General features: G+C 50.9%; 1 protein-coding gene across 1 annotated transcript in view; it reads left to right on the top strand.

The window, feature by feature from the left end:
* Nucleotides 1-18,854, top strand: part of slc5a6a (solute carrier family 5 member 6a) — a 92,854-nt gene that overhangs the window by 20,971 nt on the left and 53,029 nt on the right. The gene's annotated exons all lie outside the window — the stretch shown is intronic.

Here is an 18,854-nt window from a genome sequence, read left to right as displayed (position 1 = left end):
AGAGGTTACTAAAAGGGTCACAGAGAGGTTACTGAAAGGGTCACAGGGAGGATACTGAAAGGGTCACAGGGAGGTTACTGAAAGGGTCACAGAGAGGATACTGAAAGGGTCACAGAGAGGTTACTGAAAGGGTCACAGGGAGGTTACTGAAAGGGTCACAGAGAGGTTACTGCAAGGGTCACAGGGAGGTTACTGAAAGGGTCACAGAGAGGTTGCTGAAAGGGTCACAGGGAGGATACTGAAAGGGTCACAGAGAGGTTACTGAAAGGGTCACAGAGAGGATACTGAAAGGGTCACAGAGAGGTTACTGAAAGGGTCACAGGGAGGATACTGAAAGGGTCACAGAGAGGTTACTGAAAGGGTCACAGAGAGGTTACTGCAAGGGTCAAAGGGAGGTTACTGAAAGGGTCACAGAGAGGTTGCTGAAAGGGTCACAGGGAGGTTACTGAAAGGGTCACAGGGAGGTTACTGAAAGGGTCACAGGGAGGTTACTGAAAGGGTCACAGGGAGGATACTGAAAGGGTCACAGAGAGGTTACTGAAAGGGTCAAAGAGCGGATACTGAAAGGGTCACAGAGCGGATACTGAAAGGGTCACAGAGCGGATACTGAAAGTTTCACAGATGTTACTGAAAGGGTTACAGGGAGGATACTGAAAGGGTCACAGAGAGGTTACTGAAAGGGTCACAGAGCGGATACTGAAAGGGTCACAGAGAGGTTACTGAAAGGGTCACAGAGCGGATACTGAAAGGGTCACAGAGAGGATACTGAAAGGTCAAAGAGAGGTTACTGAAAGGGTCACAGAGAGGATACTGAAAGGGTCACAGAGAGGTTACTGAAAGGGTCACAGAGAGGATACTGAAAGGGTCAAAGAGAGGTTACTGAAAGGGTCACAGAGAGGATACTGAAAGGGTCACAGAGAGGTTACTGAAAGGGTTACAGGGAGGATACTGAAAGGGTCACAGAGAGGTTACTGAAAGGGTCACAGAGCGGATACTGAAAGGGTCACAGAGAGGATACTGAAAGGTCAAAGAGAGGTTACTGAAAGGGTCACAGAGAGGATACTGAAAGGGTCACAGAGAGGTTACTGAAAGGGTTACAGGGAGGATACTGAAAGGGTCACAGAGAGGTTACTGAAAGGGTCACAGAGCGGATACTGAAAGGGTCAATGAGCGGATACTGAAAGGGTCACAGAGAGGATACTGAAAGGGTCAAAGAGAGGTTACTGAAAGGGTCACAGAGAGGATACTGAAAGGGTCACAGAGAGGTTACTGAAAGGGTCAAAGAGCGGATACCGAAAGGGTCACAGAGAGGTTACTGAAAGGGTCAAAGAGCGGATACCGAAAGGGTCACATAGAGGATACTGAAAGGGTCACAGAGAGGTTACTGAAAGGGTCAAAGAGCGGATACCGAAAGGGTCACATAGAGGATACTGAAAGGGTCACAGAGAGGATACCGAAAGGGTCACAGAGAGGTTACTGAAAGGGTCAAAGCGCGGATACCGAAAGGGTCACATAGAGGATACTGAAAGGGTCACAGAGAGGTTACTGAAAGGGTCAAAGAGCGGATACCGAAAGGGTCACATAGAGGATACTGAAAGGGTCACAGAGCGGATACTGAAAGGGTCACAGAGAGGATACCGAAAGGGTCACAGAGAGGTTACTGAAAGGGTCAAAGAGCGGATACCGAAAGGGTCACATAGAGGATACTGAAGCGGTCACAGAGAGGTTACTGAAAGGGTCACAGGGAGGATACTGAAAGGGTCACAGAGCGGTTACTGAAAGGGTCACAGGGAGGTTACTGAAAGGGTCACAGAGAGGATACTGAAAGGGTCACAGGGAGGTTACTGAAAGGGTCACAGGGAGGATACTGAAAGGGTCACAGGGAGGATACTGAAAGGGTCACAGAGAGGATACTGAAAGGGTCAAAGAGCGGATACTGAAAGGGTCACAGAGAGGTTACTGAAAGGGTCACAGGGAGGATACTGAAAGGGTCACAGAGAGGATACTGAAAGGGTCACAGGGAGGTTACTGAAAGGGTCACAGAGAGGATACTGAAAGGGTCACAGGGAGGTTACTGAAAGGGTCACAGGGAGGATACTGAAAGGGTCACAGGGAGGATACTGAAAGGGTCACAGAGAGGATACTGAAAGGGTCAAAGAGCGGATACTGAAAGGGTCACAGAGAGGTTACTGAAAGGGTCACAGGGAGGATACTGAAAGGGTCACAGGGAGGATACTGAAAGGGACACAGAGCGGATACTGAAAGGGTCACAGAGAGGTTACTGAAAGGGTCACAGAGAGGTTACTGAAAGGGTCAAAGAGCGGATACTGAAAGGGTCACAGAGCGGATACTGAAAGTTTCACAGATGTTACTGAAAGGGTTACAGGGAGGATACTGAAAGGGTCACAGAGAGGTTACTGAAAGGGTCACAGAGCGGATACTGAAAGGGTCACAGAGCAGATACTGAAAGGGTCAAAGAGCGGATACTGAAAGGGTCACACAGAGGATACTGAAAGGGTCACAGAGCGGATACTGAAAGGGTCACAGAGAGGATACTGAAAGGGTCAAAGAGAGGTTACCGAAAGGGTCACAGAGAGGTTACCGAAAGGGTCACAGAGAGGATACCGAAAGGGTCAAAGAGCGGATACTGAAAGGGTCACAGGGAGGATACTGAAAGGGTCACAGAGAGGTTACTGAAAGGGTCACAGGGAGGATACTGAAAGGGTCAAAGAGCGGATACTGAAAGGGTCACAGAGCGGATACTGAAAGGGTCACAGAGCGGATACTGAAAGGGTCACAGAGAGGTTACTGAAAGGGTCAAAGAGTGGATACTGAAAGGGTCACAGGGAGGATACTGAAAGGGTCACAGAGAGGTTACTGAAAGGGTCAAAGAGCGGATACTGAAAGGGTCACAGAGCGGATACTGAAAGGGTCACAGAGCGGATACTGAAAGTTTCACAGATGTTACTGAAAGGGTTACAGGGAGGATACTGAAAGGGTCACAGAGAGGTTACTGGAAGGGTCACAGAGCGGATACTGAAAGGGTCACAGAGCAGATACTGAAAGGGTCAAAGAGCGGATACTGAAAGGGTCACAGAGAGGATTCTGAAAGGGTCACAGAGCGGATACTGAAAGGGTCACAGAGAGGATACTGAAAGGGTCAAAGAGAGGTTACCGAAAGGGTCACAGAGAGGTTACCGAAAGGGTCACAGAGAGGATACCGAAAGGGTCAAAGAGCGGATACTGAAAGGGTCACAGGGAGGATACTGAAAGGGTTACAGGGAGGATACTGAAAGGGTCACAGAGAGGTTACTGAAAGGGTCACAGAGCGGATACTGAAAGGGTCAAAGAGCGGATACTGAAAGGGTCACAGAGAGGTTACTGAAAGGGTCACAGAGAGGATACTGAAAGGGTCACAGGGAGGTTACTGAAAGGGTCACAGAGCGGATACTGAAAGGGTCACAGGGAGGTTACTGAAAGGGTCACAGAGAGGATACTGAAAGGGTCACAGAGAGGTTACTGAAAGGGTCACAGAGCGGATACTGAAAGGGTCAAAGAGCGGATACTGAAAGGGTCACAGAGAGGTTACTGAAAGGGTCACAGAGAGGATACTGAAAGGGTCACAGGGAGGTTACTGAAAGGGTCACAGAGCGGATACTGAAAGGGTCACAGGGAGGTTACTGAAAGGGTCACAGAGAGGATACTGAAAGGGTCACAGGGAGGTTACTGAAAGGGTCACAGGGAGGTTACTGAAAGGGTCACAGAGAGGTTACTGAAAGGGTCACAGAGCGGATACTGAAAGGGTCACAGGGAGGTTACTGAAAGGGTCACAGAGAGGATACTGAAAGGGTCACAGGGAGGTTACTGAAAGGGTCACAGGGAGGTTACTGAAAGGGTCACAGGGAGGATACTGAAAGGGTCACAGAGAGGATACTGAAAGGGTCAAAGAGCGGATACTGAAAGGGTCAGAGAGAGGTTACTGAAAGGGTCACAGGGAGGATATTGAAAGGTCACAGGGAGGATACCGAAAGGGTCACAGGGAGGATACTGAAAAGGTCACAGAGCGGATACTGAAAGGGTCACAGAGAGGTTACTGAAAGGGTCACAGAGCAGATACTGAAAGGGTCACAGAGAGGTTACTGAAAGGGTCACATAAGGGATAACGAAAGGGTCACAGGGAGGATACTGAAAGGGTCACAGGGAGGATACTGAAAGGGTCACAGAGAGGTTACTGAAAGGGTCACAGAGAGGATACTGAAAGGGTCACAGAGAGGTTACTGAAAGGGTCACAGAGAGGTTACTGAAAGTGTCAAAGAGCGGATACTGAAAGGGTCACAGGGAGGATACTGAAAGGGTCACAGGGAGGATACTGAAAGGGTCACAGAGAGGTTACTGAAAGGGTCACAGAGAGGTTACTGAAAGTGTCAAAGAGCGGATACTGAAAGGGTCACAGAGATGTTACTGAAAGGGTTACAGGGAGGATACTGAAAGGGTCACAGAGAGGTTACTGAAAGGGTCAAAGAGCGGATACCGAAAGGGTCACATAGAGGATACTGAAAGGGTCACAGAGAGGATACCGAAAGGGTCACAGAGAGGTTACTGAAAGGGTCAAAGCGCGGATACCGAAAGGGTCACATAGAGGATACTGAAAGGGTCACAGAGAGGTTACTGAAAGGGTCAAAGAGCGGATACCGAAAGGGTCACATAGAGGATACTGAAAGGGTCACAGAGCGGATACTGAAAGGGTCACAGAGAGGATACCGAAAGGGTCACAGAGAGGTTACTGAAAGGGTCAAAGAGCGGATACCGAAAGGGTCACATAGAGGATACTGAAGCGGTCACAGAGAGGTTACTGAAAGGGTCACAGGGAGGATACTGAAAGGGTCACAGAGCGGTTACTGAAAGGGTCACAGGGAGGTTACTGAAAGGGTCACAGAGAGGATACTGAAAGGGTCACAGGGAGGTTACTGAAAGGGTCACAGGGAGGATACTGAAAGGGTCACAGGGAGGATACTGAAAGGGTCACAGAGAGGATACTGAAAGGGTCAAAGAGCGGATACTGAAAGGGTCACAGAGAGGTTACTGAAAGGGTCACAGGGAGGATACTGAAAGGGTCACAGAGAGGATACTGAAAGGGTCACAGGGAGGTTACTGAAAGGGTCACAGAGAGGATACTGAAAGGGTCACAGGGAGGTTACTGAAAGGGTCACAGGGAGGATACTGAAAGGGTCACAGGGAGGATACTGAAAGGGTCACAGAGAGGATACTGAAAGGGTCAAAGAGCGGATACTGAAAGGGTCACAGAGAGGTTACTGAAAGGGTCACAGGGAGGATACTGAAAGGGTCACAGGGAGGATACTGAAAGGGACACAGAGCGGATACTGAAAGGGTCACAGAGAGGTTACTGAAAGGGTCACAGAGAGGTTACTGAAAGGGTCAAAGAGCGGATACTGAAAGGGTCACAGAGCGGATACTGAAAGTTTCACAGATGTTACTGAAAGGGTTACAGGGAGGATACTGAAAGGGTCACAGAGAGGTTACTGAAAGGGTCACAGAGCGGATACTGAAAGGGTCACAGAGCAGATACTGAAAGGGTCAAAGAGCGGATACTGAAAGGGTCACAGAGAGGATACTGAAAGGGTCACAGAGCGGATACTGAAAGGGTCACAGAGAGGATACTGAAAGGGTCAAAGAGAGGTTACCGAAAGGGTCACAGAGAGGTTACCGAAAGGGTCACAGAGAGGATACCGAAAGGGTCAAAGAGCGGATACTGAAAGGGTCACAGGGAGGATACTGAAAGGGTCACAGAGAGGTTACTGAAAGGGTCACAGGGAGGATACTGAAAGGGTCAAAGAGCGGATACTGAAAGGGTCACAGAGCGGATACTGAAAGGGTCACAGAGCGGATACTGAAAGGGTCACAGAGAGGTTACTGAAAGGGTCAAAGAGTGGATACTGAAAGGGTCACAGGGAGGATACTGAAAGGGTCACAGAGAGGTTACTGAAAGGGTCAAAGAGCGGATACTGAAAGGGTCACAGAGCGGATACTGAAAGGGTCACAGAGCGGATACTGAAAGTTTCACAGATGTTACTGAAAGGGTTACAGGGAGGATACTGAAAGGGTCACAGAGAGGTTACTGAAAGGGTCACAGAGCGGATACTGAAAGGGTCACAGAGCAGATACTGAAAGGGTCAAAGAGCGGATACTGAAAGGGTCACAGAGAGGATTCTGAAAGGGTCACAGAGCGGATACTGAAAGGGTCACAGAGAGGATACTGAAAGGGTCAAAGAGAGGTTATCAAAGGGTCACAGAGAGGTTACCGAAAGGGTCACAGAGAGGATACCGAAAGGGTCAAAGAGCGGATACTGAAAGGGTCACAGGGAGGATACTGAAAGGGTCACAGAGAGGTTACTGAAAGGGTCACAGGGAGGATACTGAAAGGGTCACAGAGAGGTTGCTGAAAGGGTCACAGAGAGGATACTGAAAGGGTCACAGAGAGGTTACTGAAAGGGTCACAGGGAGGATACTGAAAGGGTCACAGAGAGGATACTGAAAGGGTCACAGAGAGGTTACTGAAAGGGTCACAGGGAGGTTACTGAAAGGGTCACAGAGAGGATACTGAAAGGGTCACAGAGAGGTTACTGAAAGGGTCACAGGGAGGATACTGAAAGGGTCACAGAGAGGATACTGAAAGGGTCACAGAGAGGTTACTGAAAGGGTCACAGGGAGGTTACTGAAAGGGTCACAGAGAGGATACTGAAAGGGTCACAGAGAGGTTACTAAAAGGGTCACAGAGAGGTTACTGAAAGGGTCACAGGGAGGATACTGAAAGGGTCACAGGGAGGTTACTGAAAGGGTCACAGAGAGGATACTGAAAGGGTCACAGAGAGGTTACTGAAAGGGTCACAGGGAGGTTATTGAAAGGGTCACAGAGAGGTTACTGCAAGGGTCACAGGGAGGTTACTGAAAGGGTCACAGAGAGGTTGCTGAAAGGGTCACAGGGAGGATACTGAAAGGGTCACAGAGAGGTTACTGAAAGGGTCACAGAGAGGATACTGAAAGGGTCACAGAGAGGTTACTGAAAGGGTCACAGGGAGGATACTGAAAGGGTCACAGAGAGGTTACTGAAAGGGTCACAGATAGGTTACTGCAAGGGTCACAGGGAGGTTACTGAAAGGGTCACAGAGAGGTTGCTGAAAGGGTCACAGGGAGGTTACTGAAAGGGTCACAGGGAGGTTACTGAAAGGGTCACAGGGAGGTTACTGAAAGGGTCACAGGGAGGATACTGAAAGGGTCACAGAGAGGTTACTGAAAGGGTCACAGGGAGGATACTGAAAGGGTCACAGAGAGGTTACTGAAAGGGTCAAAGAGCGGATACTGAAAGGGTCACAGAGCGGATACTGAAAGGGTCACAGAGCGGATACTGAAAGTTTCACAGATGTTACTGAAAGGGTTACAGGGAGGATACTGAAAGGGTCACAGAGAGGTTACTGAAAGGGTCACAGAGCGGATACTGAAAGGGTCACAGAGCAGATACTGAAAGGGTCAAAGAGCGGATACTGAAAGGGTCACAGAGAGGATACTGAAAGGGTCACAGAGCGGATACTGAAAGGGTCACAGAGAGGATACTGAAAGGGTCAAAGAGAGGTTACCGAAAGGGTCACAGAGAGGTTACCGAAAGGGTCACAGAGAGGATACCGAAAGGGTCAAAGAGCGGATACTGAAAGGGTCACAGGGAGGATACTGAAAGGGTCACAGAGAGGTTACTGAAAGGGTCACAGGGAGGATACTGAAAGGGTCACAGAGAGGTTACTGAAAGGGTCACAGAGAGGATACTGAAAGGGTCACAGAGAGGTTACTGAAAGGGTCACAGGGAGGATACTGAAAGGGTCACAGAGAGGATACTGAAAGGGTCACAGAGAGGTTACTGAAAGGGTCACAGGGAGGTTACTGAAAGGGTCACAGAGAGGATACTGAAAGGGTCACAGAGAGGTTACTGAAAGGGTCACAGGGAGGATACTGAAAGGGTCACAGAGAGGATACTGAAAGGGTCACAGAGAGGTTACTGAAAGGGTCACAGGGAGGTTACTGAAAGGGTCACAGAGAGGATACTGAAAGGGTCACAGAGAGGTTACTAAAAGGGTCACAGAGAGGTTACTGAAAGGGTCACAGGGAGGATACTGAAAGGGTCACAGGGAGGTTACTGAAAGGGTCACAGAGAGGATACTGAAAGGGTCACAGAGAGGTTACTGAAAGGGTCACAGGGAGGTTACTGAAAGGGTCACAGAGAGGTTACTGCAAGGGTCACAGGGAGGTTACTGAAAGGGTCACAGAGAGGTTGCTGAAAGGGTCACAGGGAGGATACTGAAAGGGTCACAGAGAGGTTACTGAAAGGGTCACAGAGAGGATACTGAAAGGGTCACAGAGAGGTTACTGAAAGGGTCACAGGGAGGATACTGAAAGGGTCACAGAGAGGTTACTGAAAGGGTCACAGAGAGGTTACTGCAAGGGTCACAGAGAGGATACCGAAAGGGTCAAAGAGCGGATACTGAAAGGGTCACAGGGAGGATACTGAAAGGGTCACAGAGAGGTTACTGAAAGGGTCACAGGGAGGATACTGAAAGGGTCAAAGAGCGGATACTGAAAGGGTCACAGAGCGGATACTGAAAGGGTCACAGAGCGGATACTGAAAGGGTCACAGAGAGGTTACTGAAAGGGTCAAAGAGTGGATACTGAAAGGGTCACAGGGAGGATACTGAAAGGGTCACAGAGAGGTTACTGAAAGGGTCAAAGAGCGGATACTGAAAGGGTCACAGAGCGGATACTGAAAGGGTCACAGAGCGGATACTGAAAGTTTCACAGATGTTACTGAAAGGGTTACAGGGAGGATACTGAAAGGGTCACAGAGAGGTTACTGAAAGGGTCACAGAGCGGATACTGAAAGGGTCACAGAGCAGATACTGAAAGGGTCAAAGAGCGGATACTGAAAGGGTCACAGAGAGGATACTGAAAGGGTCACAGAGCGGATACTGAAAGGGTCACAGAGAGGATACTGAAAGGGTCAAAGAGAGGTTACCGAAAGGGTCACAGAGAGGTTACCGAAAGGGTCACAGAGAGGATACCGAAAGGGTCAAAGAGCGGATACTGAAAGGGTCACAGGGAGGATACTGAAAGGGTCACAGAGAGGTTACTGAAAGGGTCACAGGGAGGATACTGAAAGGGTCACAGAGAGGTTGCTGAAAGGGTCACAGAGAGGATACTGAAAGGGTCACAGAGAGGTTACTGAAAGGGTCACAGGGAGGATACTGAAAGGGTCACAGAGAGGATACTGAAAGGGTCACAGAGAGGTTACTGAAAGGGTCACAGGGAGGTTACTGAAAGGGTCACAGAGAGGATACTGAAAGGGTCACAGAGAGGTTACTGAAAGGGTCACAGAGAGGATACTGAAAGGGTCACAGAGAGGTTACTGAAAGGGTCACAGGGAGGTTACTGAAAGGGTCACAGAGAGGATACTGAAAGGGTCACAGAGAGGTTACTGAAAGGGTCACAGAGAGGATACTGAAAGGGTCACAGAGAGGTTACTGAAAGGGTCACAGGGAGGTTACTGAAAGGGTCACAGAGAGGATACTGAAAGGGTCACAGAGAGGTTACTAAAAGGGTCACAGAGAGGTTACTGAAAGGGTCACAGGGAGGATACTGAAAGGGTCACAGGGAGGTTACTGAAAGGGTCACAGAGAGGATACTGAAAGGGTCACAGAGAGGTTACTGAAAGGGTCACAGGGAGGTTACTGAAAGGGTCACAGAGAGGTTACTGCAAGGGTCACAGGGAGGTTACTGAAAGGGTCACAGAGAGGTTGCTGAAAGGGTCACAGGGAGGATACTGAAAGGGTCACAGAGAGGTTACTGAAAGGGTCACAGAGAGGATACTGAAAGGGTCACAGAGAGGTTACTGAAAGGGTCACAGGGAGGATACTGAAAGGGTCACAGAGAGGTTACTGAAAGGGTCACAGAGAGGTTACTGCAAGGGTCACAGGGAGGTTACTGAAAGGGTCACAGAGAGGTTGCTGAAAGGGTCACAGGGAGGTTACTGAAAGGGTCACAGGGAGGTTACTGAAAGGGTCACAGGGAGGTTACTGAAAGGGTCACAGGGAGGATACTGAAAGGGTCACAGAGAGGTTACTGAAAGGGTCACAGGGAGGATACTGAAAGGGTCACAGAGAGGTTACTGAAAGGGTCAAAGAGCGGATACTGAAAGGGTCACAGAGCGGATACTGAAAGGGTCACAGAGCGGATACTGAAAGTTTCACAGATGTTACTGAAAGGGTTACAGGGAGGATACTGAAAGGGTCACAGAGAGGTTACTGAAAGGGTCACAGAGCGGATACTGAAAGGGTCACAGAGCAGATACTGAAAGGGTCAAAGAGCGGATACTGAAAGGGTCACAGAGAGGATACTGAAAGGGTCACAGAGCGGATACTGAAAGGGTCACAGAGAGGATACTGAAAGGGTCAAAGAGAGGTTACCGAAAGGGTCACAGAGAGGTTACCGAAAGGGTCACAGAGAGGATACCGAAAGGGTCAAAGAGCGGATACTGAAAGGGTCACAGGGAGGATACTGAAAGGGTCACAGAGAGGTTACTGAAAGGGTCACAGGGAGGATACTGAAAGGGTCACAGAGAGGTTACTGAAAGGGTCACAGAGAGGATACTGAAAGGGTCACAGAGAGGTTACTGAAAGGGTCACAGGGAGGATACTGAAAGGGTCACAGAGAGGATACTGAAAGGGTCACAGAGAGGTTACTGAAAGGGTCACAGGGAGGTTACTGAAAGGGTCACAGAGAGGATACTGAAAGGGTCACAGAGAGGTTACTGAAAGGGTCACAGGGAGGATACTGAAAGGGTCACAGAGAGGATACTGAAAGGGTCACAGAGAGGTTACTGAAAGGGTCACAGGGAGGTTACTGAAAGGGTCACAGAGAGGATACTGAAAGGGTCACAGAGAGGTTACTAAAAGGGTCACAGAGAGGTTACTGAAAGGGTCACAGGGAGGATACTGAAAGGGTCACAGGGAGGTTACTGAAAGGGTCACAGAGAGGATACTGAAAGGGTCACAGAGAGGTTACTGAAAGGGTCACAGGGAGGTTACTGAAAGGGTCACAGAGAGGTTACTGCAAGGGTCACAGGGAGGTTACTGAAAGGGTCACAGAGAGGTTGCTGAAAGGGTCACAGGGAGGATACTGAAAGGGTCACAGAGAGGTTACTGAAAGGGTCACAGAGAGGATACTGAAAGGGTCACAGAGAGGTTACTGAAAGGGTCACAGGGAGGATACTGAAAGGGTCACAGAGAGGTTACTGAAAGGGTCACAGAGAGGTTACTGCAAGGGTCACAGGGAGGTTACTGAAAGGGTCACAGAGAGGTTGCTGAAAGGGTCACAGGGAGGTTACTGAAAGGGTCACAGGGAGGTTACTGAAAGGGTCACAGGGAGGTTACTGAAAGGGTCACAGGGAGGATACTGAAAGGGTCACAGAGAGGTTACTGAAAGGGTCACAGGGAGGATACTGAAAGGGTCACAGAGAGGTTACTGAAAGGGTCAAAGAGCGGATACTGAAAGGGTCACAGAGCGGATACTGAAAGGGTCACAGAGCGGATACTGAAAGTTTCACAGATGTTACTGAAAGGGTTACAGGGAGGATACTGAAAGGGTCACAGAGAGGTTACTGAAAGGGTCACAGAGCGGATACTGAAAGGGTCACAGAGCAGATACTGAAAGGGTCAAAGAGCGGATACTGAAAGGGTCACAGAGAGGATACTGAAAGGGTCACAGAGCGGATACTGAAAGGGTCACAGAGAGGATACTGAAAGGGTCAAAGAGAGGTTACCGAAAGGGTCACAGAGAGGTTACCGAAAGGGTCACAGAGAGGATACCGAAAGGGTCAAAGAGCGGATACTGAAAGGGTCACAGGGAGGATACTGAAAGGGTCACAGAGAGGTTACTGAAAGGGTCACAGGGAGGATACTGAAAGGGTCACAGAGAGGTTACTGAAAGGGTCACAGAGAGGATACTGAAAGGGTCACAGAGAGGTTACTGAAAGGGTCACAGGGAGGATACTGAAAGGGTCACAGAGAGGATACTGAAAGGGTCACAGAGAGGTTACTGAAAGGGTCACAGGGAGGTTACTGAAAGGGTCACAGAGAGGATACTGAAAGGGTCACAGAGAGGTTACTGAAAGGGTCACAGGGAGGATACTGAAAGGGTCACAGAGAGGATACTGAAAGGGTCACAGGGAGGTTACTGAAAGGGTCACAGAGAGGTTGCTGAAAGGGTCACAGGGAGGATACTGAAAGGGTCACAGAGAGGTTACTGAAAGGGTCACAGAGAGGATACTGAAAGGGTCACAGAGAGGTTACTGAAAGGGTCACAGGGAGGATACTGAAAGGGTCACAGAGAGGTTACTGAAAGGGTCACAGAGAGGTTACTGCAAGGGTCACAGGGAGGTTACTGAAAGGGTCACAGAGAGGTTGCTGAAAGGGTCACAGGGAGGTTACTGAAAGGGTCACAGGGAGGTTACTGAAAGGGTCACAGGGAGGTTACTGAAAGGGTCACAGGGAGGATACTGAAAGGGTCACAGAGAGGTTACTGAAAGGGTCACAGGGAGGATATTGAAAGGGTCACAGCGAGGATACTGAAAGGGTCACAGGGAGGATACTGAAAGGGTCACAGAGAGGTTACTGAAAGGGTCACAGAGAGGATACTGAAAGGGTCACAGAGAGGTTACTGAAAGGGTCACAGAGAGGTTACTGAAAGGGTCACAGAGAGGTTACTGCAAGGGTCACAGGGAGGTTACTGAAAGGGTCACAGAGAGGTTGCTGAAAGGGTCACAGGGAGGATACTGAAAGGGTCACAGAGAGGTTACTGAAAGGGTCACAGAGAGGATACTGAAAGGGTCACAGAGAGGTTACTGAAAGGGTCACAGGGAGGATACTGAAAGGGTCACAGAGAGGTTACTGAAAGGGTCACAGAGAGGTTACTGCAAGGGTCACAGGGAGGTTACTGAAAGGGTCACAGAGAGGTTGCTGAAAGGGTCACAGGGAGGTTACTGAAAGGGTCACAGGGAGGTTACTGAAAGGGTCACAGGGAGGTTACTGAAAGGGTCACAGGGAGGTTACTGAAAGGGTCACAGGGAGGATACTGAAAGGGTCACAGAGAGGTTACTGAAAGGGTCACAGGGAGGATATTGAAAGGGTCACAGGGAGGATACTGAAAGGGTCACAGGGAGGATACTGAAAGGGTCACAGAGAGGTTACTGAAAGGGTCACAGAGGGGATACTGAAAGGGTCACAGGGAGGATACTGAAAGGGTCACAGAGAGGTTACTGAAAGGGTCAGAGAGAGGTTACTGAAAGGGTCACAGAGCGGATACTGAAAGGGTCACAGGGAGGATACTGAAAGGGTCACAGAGAGGTTACTGAAAGGGTCACAGGGACGATACTGAAAGGTTCACAGGGAGGATACTGAAAGGGTCACAGGGAGGTTACTGAAAGGGTCACAGGGAGGATATTAGGGTCACAGAGCGGATACTGAAAGGGTCAAAGAGCGGATACTGAAAGGGTCACAGAGAGGATACTGAAAGGGTTACAGAGAGGATACTGAAAGGGTCACAGAGAGGATACTGAAAGGGTCACAGGGAGGATACTGAAAGGGTCACAGAGAGGTTACTGAAAGGGTCAGAGAGAGGTTACTGAAAGGGTCACAGAGAGGATACTGAAAGGGTCACAGAGAGGTTACTGAAAGGGTCACAGAGAGGATACTGAAAGGGTCACAGGGAGGATACTGAAAGGGTCACAGGGAGGATACTGAAAGGGTCACAGAGAGGTTACTGAAAGGGTCAGAGAGAGGTTACTGAAAGGGTCACAGAGCGGATACTGAAAGGGTCACAGGGAGGATACTGAAAGGGTCACAGAGAGGTTACTGAAAGGGTCAGAGAGAGGTTACTGAAAGGGTCACAGAGCGGATACTGAAAGGGTCACAGAGAGGATACTGAAAGGGTCACAGGGAGGATATTAGGGTCACAGAGCGGATACTGAAAGGGTCAAAGAGCGGATACTGAAAGGGTCACAGAGAGGATACTGAAAGGGTCACAGAGAGGATACTGAAAGGGTCACAGAGAGGATATTGAAAGGGTCACAGAGAGGATATTGAAAGGTCACAGGGAGGATACTGAAAGGGTCACAGGGAGGATATTGAAAGGGTCACAGAGAGGATATTGAAAGGTCACAGGGAGGATATTGAAAGGTCACAGGGAGGATACTGAAAGGGTCACAGGGAGGATATTAGGGTCACAAAGCGGATACTGAAAGGGTCACAGAGAGGATATTGAAAGGTCACAGGGAGGATATTGAAAGGTCACAGAGAGGATACTGAAAGGGTCACAGGGAGGATATTAGGGTCACAGAGCGGATACTGAAAGGGTCACAGAGAGGATATTAGGGTCACAAAGCGGATACTGAAAGGGTCACAGGGAGGATATTGAAAGGGTCACAGGGAGGATATTAGGGTCACAGAGCGGATACTGAAAGGGTCACAGAGAGGATATTAGGGTCACAAAGCGGATACTGAAAGGGTCACAGGGAGGATATTAGGGTCACAGAGCGGATACTGAAAGGGTCACAGGGAAGATACTGAAAGGGTCACAGTGAGGTTGCTGAAAGGGTCAAAGAGAGGTTACTGAAAGGGTCACAGGGAGGATACTGAAAGGGTCACAGGGAAGATACTGAAAGGGTCACAGAGAGGTTGCTGAAAGGGTCAAAGAGCGGATACTGAAAGGGTCACAGGGTCGATACTGAAAGGGTCACAGGGTCGATACTGAAAGGGTCACAGGGAGGAAATTGAAAGGGTCACAGGGAGGATATTGAAAGGGTCACAGAGAGGATACTGAAAGGGTCACAGGGAGGATACTGAAAGGGTCACAGAGAGGATACTGAAAGGGTCACAGGGAGGATATTAGGGTCACAGAGAGGATACTGAAAGGGTCACAGGGAGGATACTGAAAGGGTCACAGGGAGGATATTAGGGTCACAGATCGGATACTGAAAGGGTCACAGGGAGGGTATTGAAAGGGTCACAGGGAGGATATTAGGGTCACAGAGCGGATACTGAAAGGGTCACAGGGAGGATATTAGGGTCACAGAGCGGATACTGAAAGGGTCACAGGGAGGATATTAGGGTCACAGAGCGGATACTGAAAGGGTCACAGGGAGGATATTAGGGTCACAGAGCGGATACTGAAAGGGTCACAGGGAGGATATTAGGGTCACAGAGCGGATACTGAAAGGGTCGTCTCAGATAGGATATTGGGCTCAGATAGATGATATTTTCGCCACTGGGGAAAGTCCAAAGCTGGAGCCAAAAGTATAATTCAACCGCAAAAAAGGAACTTTACCCAGAAAATGGAGAGATTGTGAAACTCCCTGTCATAGAGAATGACTGAGGTTAGAAGCAGAGATTTATTGAAAGGGAAGTTGGTTGTGGATATGAGGCAGAAAGGGTGAAATTTAGAGCAGCAGATTGAGGTACGTCTGGAGTACAGACGTGTAGGGCCCTTGGGTTGTTTGTGTGTTGCGAATACTCTGCACGCGGGCACCTATTTCCTCAATGATCACTTGTTGGTGAAAAGCTGCAACTTTTGTTTAAGCACACTGAGACCCAGTGGAATTTACTGACCAATCACAGGAATGGTTCTGCAGGGGCCACGTGCCCTGACTTTAGTGGAAATATGATGTGGAGATGCCGGCGTTGGACTGGGGTGAGATCAGTAAGAAGTCTTACAACACCAGGTTAAAGTCCAACAGGTTTGTTTCGAATCACTAGCTTTCGGAGCGCTGCTCCTTCCTCAGGTGAATGAAGAGGTATGCTCCAGAAACATACATATAGACAAATTCAAAGATGCCAGACAATGCTAGGAATGCGAGAATTAGCAGGTGATTAAATCTTTACAGATCCAGAGATGGGGTGGAAATAGCTTACGCACACTACAGGCAAGCCCAGCTTATCGTCTGTGTGTGTCTGTCTGTATGTGTGTACCTGTATGTCTCTTCTGTGTTTGTGTGTGTCTGCGTGTGTGCCTGTCTTTGTCTATGTGTGTGTGCCTGTGTGCGTTTTTGTCTGTGTGCGTGTGTGTGTATGTATGTCTGTGTGTGTTTGTGTGTCTGTGTGTCTGTCTATGTGCATGTGTCTGTCTGCCTATGTGTGTGTGTGTGCCTGTCTATGTGTTTGTGTGCGTGTGTGTATGTACGTCTGTGTCTCTGCGCCTATGTGTGTGTGATTGTATGTCTGTGTCTATGTGTGTCTGTGTGCATTTGTGTGCCTGTCTCTGTCTATGTGTCTGCGTGTGAGCCTGTCTCTGTGTGCGTGTGTGTCTGTGTGCGTGTTTGTTTGTGTCTGTGTCTCTGCGTCTATGTATGTGCCTGTGTCTCTGTGTGTGTGGTGTATGTGTGTATGTATGTCTGTGTGTGTGTGCCTGTGTGTGTCTGTGTGTGTGTCGTCTGTGTGTGTATCTGTGTGTGTGTGTCTCTGTGTTTGTGTGTCATCTGTGTGTGTGTGTGTGTGACTCTGTGTGTGTGTGTGTGTGTGTGTGTGGTGTATGTGTGTATGTATGTCTGTGTGTGTGTGTCTCTCTGAGTTTGTGTGTCATCTGTGTATGTGTGTCTGTGTGTGTGTGGTGTGTGTGTGTGTGTGGTATGTAAGCAAACACATGCCTCCAGTCAGTAAAACAAGGAAGTAAAACATTTCCAATGACCAAAGAAATACTCGCTGTTTCAGTCTGATCATTTTTATCAGCAAATGCACAAATCGGGTGAATTTCAAATGTAAAAACAGAAAGTGTTGGAACAATTCAGTCAGCCCCATTCCGCTAATCGATCCCCATATTTCTGCAAGTTTATTTATCTATTTTTACTTTCAAAATAATTGCTTCCCTTTGCTTCCATGACCCTCACAGACAGTGAGTTCCAGATCTGTTAGCAAAATTCTTCCTCTCGTTCCCCTGCATCTCTTACAGGGACCATCACTCTGTGTCCCCCTCGGCCACTGGGAACAGCTTCTGTTCCTCTAGCTGATCTGAACCTGTCATAATGCACATTCACATTCGCTTCTGTTCCAGTGTTTGTTCCTGTTCCTCCCTTTGTGGGATTTGAACCCACAAACTGGGAAAAGGTTGGGAATACAATTAACCACACCTGGACTCCCAATTAGACCCCTACCCACTCCGAGCTGCTCTGGTGAGTTTATGCCGGGAAGATCCTGGGCCGACACTGTCAACCCAATCCCGATCAGATCCCACCCGCCTCCAACCCCTTCCTCACCCCCTTCCTCCTCTCCCCCTCCCCACCCCGCCACCATCCCCCTCCCCACCCTCCTCCTCCTCTCCCCCTCCCCACCCCGCCACCATCCCCTTCCCCACCCTCCTCCTCCTCTCCCCCTCCCCACCCCGCCACCATCCCCTTCCCCACCCTCCTCCTCCTCTCCCCCTCCCCACCCCGCCACCATCCCCTTCCCCACCCTCCTCCTCCTCTCCCCCTCCCCACCCCGACACCATCCCCTTCCCCACCCTCCTCCTCCTCTCCCCCTCCCCACCCCGCCACCATCCCCTTCCCCACCCTCCTCCTCCTCTCCCCCTCCCCACCCCGCCACCATCCCCTTCCCCACCCTCCTCCTCCTCTCCCCCTCCCCACCCCGCCACCATCCCCTTCCCCACCCTCCTCCTCCTCTCCCCCTCCCCACCCCGCCACCATCCCCTTCCCCACCCTCCTCCTCCTCTCCCCCTCCCCACCCCGCCACCATCCCCTTCCCCACCCTCCTCCTCCTCTCCCCCTCCCCACCCCGCCACCATCCCCTTCCCCACCCTCCTCCTCCTCTCCCCCTCCCCACCCCGCCACCATCCCCTTCCCCACCCTCCTCCTCCTCTCCCCCTCCCCACCCCGCCACCATCCCCTTCCCCACCCTCCTCCTCCTCTCCCCCTCCCCACCCCGCCACCATCCCCTTCCCCACCCTCCTCCTCCTCTCCCCCTCCCCACCCCGCCACCATCCCCTTCCCCACCCTCCTCCTCCTCTCCCCCTCCCCACCCCGCCACCATCCCCTTCCCCACCCTCCTCCTCCTCTCCCCCTCCCCACCCCGCCACCATCCCCTTCCCCACCCTCCTCCTCCTCTCCCCCTCCCCACCCCGCCACCATCCCCTTCCCCACCCTCCTCCTCCTCTCCCCCTCCCCACCCCGCCACCATCCCCTTCCCCACCCTCCTCCTCCTCACCCCCTCCCCACCCCGCCACCATCCCCTTCCCCACCCTCCTCCTCCTCTCCCCCTCCCCACCCCGCCACCATCCCCTTCCCCACCCTCCTCCTCCTCTCCCCCTCCCCACCCGCCACCATCCCCTTCCCCACCCTCCTCCTCCTCTCCCCCTCCCCACCCTCCTCCTCCTCTCCCCCTCCCCACCCTGCCACCATCCCCTTCCCCACCCTCCTCCTCCTCTCCCCTTCCCCACCCCGCCACCATCCCCTTCCCCACCCGCCTCCTCTCCCCTCCCCACCCCCTCTTCCCTCCCCGCCATCCGCCACCTCCCCACTCTCTCCGCACCCCCTCCTCTGTCCTCCCCACTCCCATCCTCTCCCTCCCCACCCCCCTCCTCCTACCCCCTCCCCACCCTCCTACCCCTCTCCAGCCCCCCTCCCCACCCCACCTCCTACCCCTTCCCCACCCCCTCCTACCCCCTCCCCACCCCCTCCTACCCCCTCCCCACCCCACCTCCTACCCCGTCCCCACCTCCCTCCCCAACACCCTCCTACCCCCTCCCAAACCCCC

Source organism: Scyliorhinus torazame, chromosome 9 (genome assembly GCF_047496885.1).
Source record: "Scyliorhinus torazame isolate Kashiwa2021f chromosome 9, sScyTor2.1, whole genome shotgun sequence".
In the NCBI taxonomy this organism is placed as follows: domain Eukaryota; kingdom Metazoa; phylum Chordata; class Chondrichthyes; order Carcharhiniformes; family Scyliorhinidae; genus Scyliorhinus; species Scyliorhinus torazame.
This window is presented reverse-complemented; position numbering and strand designations above follow the sequence as displayed.